Genomic DNA, 8,790 nt, shown 5'->3' on the forward strand with positions numbered 1-8,790 from the left:
GAGGGGCCGCATTTCCAGGTGAGCTCCCAGGTCCCAGCGCCATGGCGGCTCACAGAGCGTGATGGCTGTTTCTCACCGTCCGCGCTGGTCCCCGACTTGCTATTCCTGCCCCCTCAGCCTCTCAGATGCTGCCCTGAGAACCAGGGGTTTAATCAGCGAAGTCCCTTTTAGAAACGCCACACTGAGCGTCCTGCAGCTCGCAGGGCCTGGCCTGGACCTGCCTGTGGGGCAGAGGCGGGGACAGGGGTTACTACAGACCCGAGCCCAGGCAAGAATTAGGGGCGCATTTAGTAGCTTAAGGGGTTAAATCCCCAGATTTCTTGCTGTGTCCACATTCCTAGAATTCCTTCCTCTTCCTCCTTCAAAATCCCACTCCCCAGCGAAGTCTTGACATCAGGAAAGACCTCTAACTGAAACATCGTGGACCCAGAGAAGTAACCGGGAGATCTAGTCCACATGTGCATGTGGGGATAAGAATGCTTTAATTCCCCAAGTGTATACAAACCAGATCATCATCTTCGAAGATCTTTCGGGCCACATATTCATTAGGTATAAAGAATGTATGAGAGCCCGGCAGGTGTGGCTCCGTGGTTGAGCATCAACCTATGAACCAGGAGGTCACGGTTCAATTCCCAGTCGGGGCACATACCCGCGTTGCTGGCTTGATCCCCAGTAACGGGGGTGGTGGGAGTGGGGGTGTGCAGGAGGCAGTGGATCAATGGTTCTCTCTCATCATTGATGTTTCTATCTCTCTCTCCCTTCTTCTCTGAAATCAATGAAATATATAACGTATAAGATAACAAATGGCAGATAAAATTACAATAAATATTTTCCTTCTGCCCTAGCACTGCTCATACGTGGAGATTGAAAATCAAGCAGATGGAAGCCTGTCCCTGTTTTCTTAGTTACAAACGATACATCTTCCAAAGTGATCACGTGTGTATCTCCTGCAGCCGATGGCGCCGGAGAAGAGAGGACGTCACATTCTATCAGCAGGTTGGTCTATATCATAATCCAATTCAGTGTAGCTTCAAGTTCAAAAGGGAACCAAGAGAGACATTGGCCAATAAGTCATGTCTTCAAGGGACCAAAGGCTGTCCACCATTTTATGGAAATGGAAGAGGATTCTTTTTACACGGCCTGTAAAGGGAGGCGTGCCAAGATACGTTATGCAGAAATAGCTTCCGGTAGATCATGAAAAAGAAAACGTAGTGGCATGTCTGCGAGAAGGGGAGAGAGCGATGTGTTTCTCGAAGCGAGGAGAACAGCCATGTTTTATGGAGATGTAATGGGCATAGGTCACATTAGCCTCAGGTGTGCAGCAGGGTTCACTGGGGTTTCTCACACACCGAGAGGTGACCACCGCGGGAAGCCTAGTCACACCCATCGTCACCAATGGTTACACCTTTCTGTGTGAGTGTGATGAGAACTGTCAACATTGACTCTCCCCGTGACTTCCAAGTACACGACACAGTATCGTTAACTAGTCACCGCGTTGTACATCGCATCCCAGCCCTTAGGTTTTAACTGGAAATCTGTCCTTTTTGATCACACACTGAGCGGCCAGATTATGATGATCTCTGAACGCATAATAATCTGGACACTCAGTGTTTGTATATGTATGTGTGTGTGTGTGTCCAGGTTGCAGGCTCCATCCCCAGTGGGGGGCATGTAGGAGGCAGCTGATCCATGACTCTCATCAAGGATGTTTCTCTTTCTCTCCCCTTTCCCTTCCTCTCTGAAATCAATAAAATATACACTGAGTAGCCAGATTATTATGATCTCTGAACGCATAATAATCTGGCCACTCAGTGTGTGTGTGTGTGTGTGTGTGTGTGTATATATATATACACACACACACACACACACACATATATATATATATATATATATATATATATATATACACACACACACACACATATACATATATATATATATACACATATACATATATAAATACATATATATATATGTGTGTGTGTGTGTGTTAGAGGCCCGGTGCATGAATTCATGCATGGGTGGGGTCTGGCCAGCCTAGCCAGGGGGAGGGGACATGGGCAGTTGGCCGGCCTGCCTGCTGGTCGAACTCCTGGTCAAGGGGACAATTTGCATATTAGCCTTTTATTCTATAGGATATACACTGAGTGGCCAGATTATGATGTGTTCAGAGATCATCATCATCTGGCCACTCAGTGTATGTACCCATTCATCTCACCCCCCTCTTCCCGTCTCTTGCAGCCACCAATCTATTCTCTGTATCTATGAGCTCAGAATTTTTGTTTGCTTTGTAGATTCCACCTATGAGTGAGGTCCTGTGATAGTTGTCTTTCTGTCTGACTTTTCTTTTTCTTTTTTTTTCAATTTTAAAGGACTCGGTGTATTAACTGACCAGATTACAAAGATAACCATGGTAGATACCTTAGCTCATCCTTCTAATAAGGCTTATATAGGGCATTGATCTGGTCTCCCCTCCTCCCAGCGTCTCCACCTTCTGCAAAGTGGGTGGTCTCCTTCGTCATCCCTCCTCGTGGGGAAGGTAACGGGAAGTGTTCGCTTCTTTGAATCGCTTTCCAACCGTGTCGATCTCATGCATCAGACCTTCCACGCAGATGCCGCTCTATTGACCAAGAGACCGAGCAACCCCTGAGTTACCCGTCAGGGCGATTCGGTTTTTGTTGATTTTGTCATAACCACGCATGTAGATCAGCTCATGTCCTGACCCCAGGTTTGGGTACCCCCCCCCCATGCAATGTATGCAGCATGTTCACGGAAGCCTTGGTGAGCTTACAAAGGCGCCGGAGAAGATCCGGCGAAGGCGGAGGAGCTGCAGCCCCTTCCGGACCCGCGGGCTCGCACCATCGATACCCCTGATCCTGACGACCGGTGCCAGCGTGGCTTCGGCAGGTACGGAGAAGCGGGCGGCTCGTCTCGCCATCCTGGCCATTCGAATCTCCGTTCTGCACATCTGACAGGGCTTAGCTTTTTCATAGGTGAGCTTCCTCCTTGCCTCTCGAAGCATCTTTTGGGCAAACTTCTTTCTCAGGCGCCTGGTCATCAGCTCTGCGCAGTTCCTCCGCTTTTTCTTGAGGGTTCCTGGCACAGCAGGAACTTCCTCCTCCTCCTCCTCCTCCTCTCCTGCACCCTCCCTGTCCAGCCGGAAAAGAGCTGTCGGACTTAATTTCCATTAGCATAAGGCCCTCGAGGGCCATCCCTCCATGTGATTGCAAACGCCCTTGAACGGTTAAGGAAGGTTGGGTCGCCTTCTCAGTTTACCCCGGAGAGGCTCATTCCTGGGTGAACCAGGACTATTACCCTAAGTCAGTGGTCGGCAAACCGCGGCTCGCGAGCCACATGCGGCTCTTTGGCCCCTTGAGTGTGGCTCTTCCACAAACTACCACAGCCCGGGCGAGTCTATGTTGAAGAAGTGGCGTTAGAAGAAGTTTATGTTAAAAAAATGTGGCTCTCCAAAGACATTTCAGTCGTTGTCCTGCTGATATCTGGCTCTGTGGACTCATGAGTTTGCCGACCACTGGCCTACGTGAAGTAGGAAATGAGGTCAGCTGACAATGAGACATGAGAGGGGGATGCTGGGGGTTTGGGAGTGACAGGGTGGAAATCGTTACCCTGGCCCGGCTGCTGTGGCTCAGTGGTTGAGCATCGGCCTGTGAACCAGGAGGTCACAGTTCGATTCCCAGTTGGGGCACATGCCCGGGTTGTGGGCTCGATCCCCAGGGTGGGGCGTGCAGGAGGCAGCCGATCCGTGATTCTCTCTCTCTCCCTCTCCCTTCCTGCCTGAGATGAATAAAAATATATTTAAAAAATGGTTTTCCTGGCCACGGCCCTGGGATGCACCACGGGCTGAGCCCCCCAAGCCCCCCAGCTCCGGGTTAGCAGGAAGGAAGGCAGAGAAGGTGATGTTTCATGACAGTTTCTGAAGAAAACCATCAGTGAGGATAGGCAAGCTTTAGCCACGAAGGCTCAGGGAAGAAAGAGGAATCCAATGCGTGTCCAAAGAGAAATAAAACAGCCTTTGCTGAGAGGCGGAGGTAGGAGAAAACATTTCAATGTTGCCCACACCACACTCCCTATCTCTGCCGCTCAGCGGAAGTCTCTGGTCCCTGAGCTTTTTTGGAAAGAGGCTGACGAGATAAGGTCTTTGGGGGAAAACCTTACACGGAGACTTACTGGCCGTCCCATTTGTTTCTCCGCTGGTCTCGCTGCGGCTGTGAACTGTGCTTCCTTGATAAGAACCCCGGGTACGAAGGCCCAGATTCTGTCCTCCTGGGCCCTGGCTCCCGCTCCGATGAGAAGTCATGTCAAGATAAGGAAATCCCGGCTCTTTCAAGTTGAAAGGATGTGATTAAACATGTCACTCGGTAGCTATATGAAAAGGTTTCCCAATAATCAGTTACCCCAAATAACCCGTATTATTTAGCGCCGGATATCTGCAGGGCGACAACCACACAGATGTTGGAGACAAGGAAGAAACGCTGGAAAGATCTCAAACATTTAAGTGCTAAAAAAAAGAAAATAAAGTGTATTTGACTTGGGAGTGAGGGAGGGAGGGATGTGTTTATTTTTATTTTTTTAATCATAGCCTGATATTGCTTTGATGGGGCAGACTCTTTTCCAAGAACAGACATGAGTGCTGTGAAATTTATTGCAATTTCACTCTTTGAGGGGAGCTGGGAGGCGAGAGCTGTGATAATTGGGGCGTCTGACTCGCCCAGAAACCAGCATCTTGAAATCCTCAAAGCCACCGATTAGAAGCCACAGGCAAACTGTGTCGGGGAGGCGTGAGGGAGAAAGGAGCACCAGGCCCATTTAGAGTCACAATGATTATTATTTTTTGGTTCGTCCTCGCCCGAGGACATGTTTCTATTGATTTTTAGGGAGAGGAAGAAAGAGGGAAAGACAGAGGAGACATCGATGTGAGAGAAACACATCGATGGGTTGCCTCCTGCACACACCTCCACCAGGGCCCGGGCCAGGGAGGAGCCTGCAACCGAGGTACGTGCCCTTGACCTGAATCGAACCCGGGCCCCTTCCGTCTGCAGGCCGACGCTCTAGCCACTGAGCCACACTGGCCAGGGGGGATCTCAGCCCATTTAGAGTCATTATTTTGTTGCACCTTCACCCTGTCCTTCCTGCGGCTCCTCTCGGTGGGATATGGGGGTCTCCCTGGGGTGATGCCCTCACCGTGGCTCCAGCCCTCTACCCCGGGCCCTGGCAGGGATGGGACTCGGGGTGCCCCCTGACCCAGCCTCGGCCATGTGTGGGGCCTGCTGCCAAGTCACAGTCCTGGGTGGGCAGCTCCATGCTGAGCCCGGCCTCCGGACCCCACCGCGGATGGAGGCCCACCTGTCCCTCGGGATGGCCTGGCCCTCCGCCTGGTCCCCTGTTGGGATGGGGGCACCCCGCACCCACGGCGGGGGCGGGCTTCCTCCTGCCGCTGTGGCTGAGGGAGACGCTGTCTCTTGTCCACAGAGGTTTCCTCCTCCTGGTTCTGGGCATGGCTGTGTGCTGCTCAGTGGGGTTTTAAATCTCCTTCCTCTGTGTTGGGGGAAAAGGGACGTGACAGCCTGGGCTCCATCCAACATCTGGAAGCCGCTCTCTACTTGGCGTTCTCAGAAGAGGCACGGCAGACAGGGGGTCCCCCTGCTCTCCTAAACGCCCACAAAGCGCTCTGGCCAGTTGCTCAGTGGGTAGCGCAGTGGTCGGCAAACTCATGAGTCAGCAGAGCCAAATATCAACAGGACAACGATTGAAATTTCTTTGGAGAGCCACATTTTTAAAACTTAAACTATATAGGTAGGTACATTGTTATTAACTTAATTAGGGTCCTCCTCAGCTGGCCTTTGCTAAAAACTCAAGGGGCCAAAGAGCCGCATATGGCTCGCGAGCCGCGGTTTGCCGACCACTGGGATAGAGCGTCCGCCTGCGGACTGAAGGGTCCCAGGTTCCATTCCCATCAAGGGCACAGGCCTGGGTTGTGGGCTCCATCCCCAGTGTGGGGGGGCGTGCAGGAGGCAGCCGATCAATGATTCTCATCATTGATGTTTCCATCTCTCCCTCTCTTTTTCTCTCTAAAATCAATAAATATATTTCTTAAGAGGGTTAAAGCAAACGTTCTTGTCTTAAAAACATGAAATAAAACCACCCACCCAGCAAGGTTGGGTCCTAGCAGCAGTGAGCATCGACTAAATGGAAAAGGGTGCAGGTGGCCTGACTGGCACCTTCTGGGGAGCCCTGGGTGGCAGGCGACCCGCCCATCTCCCCCGTCTTTCCCTGGCAGCCACCCACGACTGTCCCACGTCACAGCCACACGACCGCTCATGCTCCGGCCGCCCCGGTTCCCAGCAGGACTCCCGCCCTCGGAGGCGGCCCCGGTGTCTGCCCAGCCCTGGCCGTGAGCGGTGTTGCTTCACCGAGTCGCGGAGCCAGCTCGTGGGGCGGCTGGAAAAACCACGCAGCTCTCCCTCCAAACCGACGCCCGCCCTGCGAGTCTGTGCGGGGCCCCCTCCGGCCCTGCGCGTGTGGGGGCGCCGAGAACACGGCGGGGACGATGCGTGACACGTCTCCTCAAACGGGACACGTCTGTCCGACGCGCTGTCCGAGGGCAGGGTCGTTGGATGCCATTTGCGGTTCAGAGGAGGGAGGTCGCCCCTGAGAGCCACCTGCCCCAGGGCCTTTGCACTGGCTCCCTGCACCGGAGAGCCGGCTCCATCCCCCAGAGAGAAGGGAGGCAAGCCGTGAACCCCAAAGCTGGCCTGTGGCTGTCAGGGCCGTCACTGGGCGTCTCTGGACAGTCTGTGGCAGGAACACGCATGCCCAGCACCAGGCGGTGCCCACCTGTGCCAGCACATGCCACAGGAGAGCACGTGGCCTACCGTGTGTGTCGCGTGTGATCCTTGCCATCCGCTGGGGGCCTGCGGTTTGCACACTCCCCGTGGCTCGGGTGCGGGTGCCGGAGCTGAAACAAACAGGCTCCGTGAGCAGAGGGACCGGCCCGGGGAGGAAGGTGGGGGAGGTAAGGAAGGAGGAACCCCGAAAACACGAGGCATGCCAAGCCACAAGGGCAGGCCTGATCTCATTAGTGTCTGATTTTGGCTGAGGGTGAGGCGAAACCTCCCCAGAGGCCCACGCGGCGTCTCCCCGACACGAGGGCGCGGGGCCCTTCAAAGGCCCCGGCTTGGGACCGCTCCAGCCCAGCACCCACGGTTCGAGTCCGTGTCAGGGCACAGGTCCAGGTTGGGGCTCGATCCCCAGTAGGGGGCGTGCAGGAGGCAGCTGATCCATTGCTCTCTCTCTCATCATTGATGTTTCTCTCTCTCCCCCCCTCTACTTTCCTCTCTGAAATCAATAAAATATATATTTTAGATATTTTTATTGATTTCAGAGAGGAAGGGAGAAGGGGGAGAGAGAGAAACATCAATGATGAAATAGAACCATTGATCTGCTGCCTCCTGCACGCCCGCCTCTGGGTCTTGAGCCCCAGCAACTCAGGCGTGTGCCCTTGACCGGAATCGAACCCGGGACCCTTCAGTCTGCCGGCCAACGCTCTATCCACTGAGCCACACCGGCCAGGGCAATAAAAACATATTTTAAAAAAACCACACACACCCCCGACTTGGAGGAAAAAGAAGACACAATATAAAAAGCGATGAGCAACCAAGGTCCCTGTTCTTTGCTCAGGAATGAGTTCATCGCAGTCCGTTGGCGTCGCTTTGAGTGGCTACGAAACGGAAGCAGCAAAGGGCGTGGGAGATGGGGAGGAAAATGAAAATTAAGGGAGAGCAGGAAGGCTGACAAAGGGTTGGCTGAAAAGAAAAAAAAAAAAAAAAAAAAAAAAAAAAAGCCGGGACGGAGGGGAATTTGGGGCAGGAAGCAGGGAAATGAGTGCGTCTCCAGCAATCCAGCCCTGGGAAATGCTACTGGGCGGCCAACAGATGAGAGTATTGTATTTTTTTATTTTTGCCACAATATGCAAATGACTCCGGTTAGCCGCGAACAGGCTGCTATCGAATTCTGAGGAAGCCCTCCGTAAAATGTGATCTTTTTTGTGACGGAATGGTCCGCGATGCCAGACTGCTTTTCTGTGTTGGCTGAGCTTTTACCGGAGTCTCGTCTCTGCCCCCGGCTCCCAGGTCCCCCAGGATGGCGGTTCTGTAATTTTTGGGTAAGCAGGAAATAACAACACGCGTGGAGATGTGAGAAATGTGTTAACCTTCCCATTATTTCTCGGTGCCCAAGAGAATTAGAGGGTGGGCCGTGGTGGGGGATGTAATTATTCCTCGCGATGAGCTGTTATTTGTGCTAATATCCCTGCGAGCCCGCATATCTGTCATTAACCACATCTGTGGGTTTGGCTCCCGGCTCTGCAGGCCCTGCCTCGAACCCTTCCACGTGGAGGAGCGTTTTGCATAAGCGACAAGGACTCTGAAGGCCCCTGGACAAAGGACGGTGAAATCGCACCGACTACGACATAGTATTCCTCCTCGCTGATCTCGTCCCAGCCATCGCTGATAAAGGAAACTGAAATCTCCATTGCCTACCACCTCTACCACGACTCGGTCAAAATGGAATTATGTTTCTTGTGATTTCTCTTTAAAAAATATATATATATATTTTTACTGATTTCAGAGACAAAGGGAGAGGGAGGGCGAGAGAGAGAGAAACATCAATGACGAGAGAATCATGGATGGGCTGCCTCCTGCACGCCCCCTATTGGGGATCCAGCCCGCAACCCCAGGCGTGGGCCCTGCCCGGGAACTGAACCGTGATCTC

The 8,790-nt window shown here is 52.9% G+C and overlaps 1 pseudogene; it reads right to left on the reverse strand.

Moving 5' to 3' along the window:
- Positions 1–2,435: 2,435 nt before the first annotated feature.
- Positions 2,436–3,142, reverse strand: LOC103293501 (60S ribosomal protein L7-like; annotated as a pseudogene).
- Between the last annotated feature and the right edge of the window lie 5,648 nt (positions 3,143–8,790).

Source organism: Eptesicus fuscus, chromosome 24 (genome assembly GCF_027574615.1).
Source record: "Eptesicus fuscus isolate TK198812 chromosome 24, DD_ASM_mEF_20220401, whole genome shotgun sequence".
NCBI lineage: Eukaryota > Metazoa > Chordata > Mammalia > Chiroptera > Vespertilionidae > Eptesicus > Eptesicus fuscus.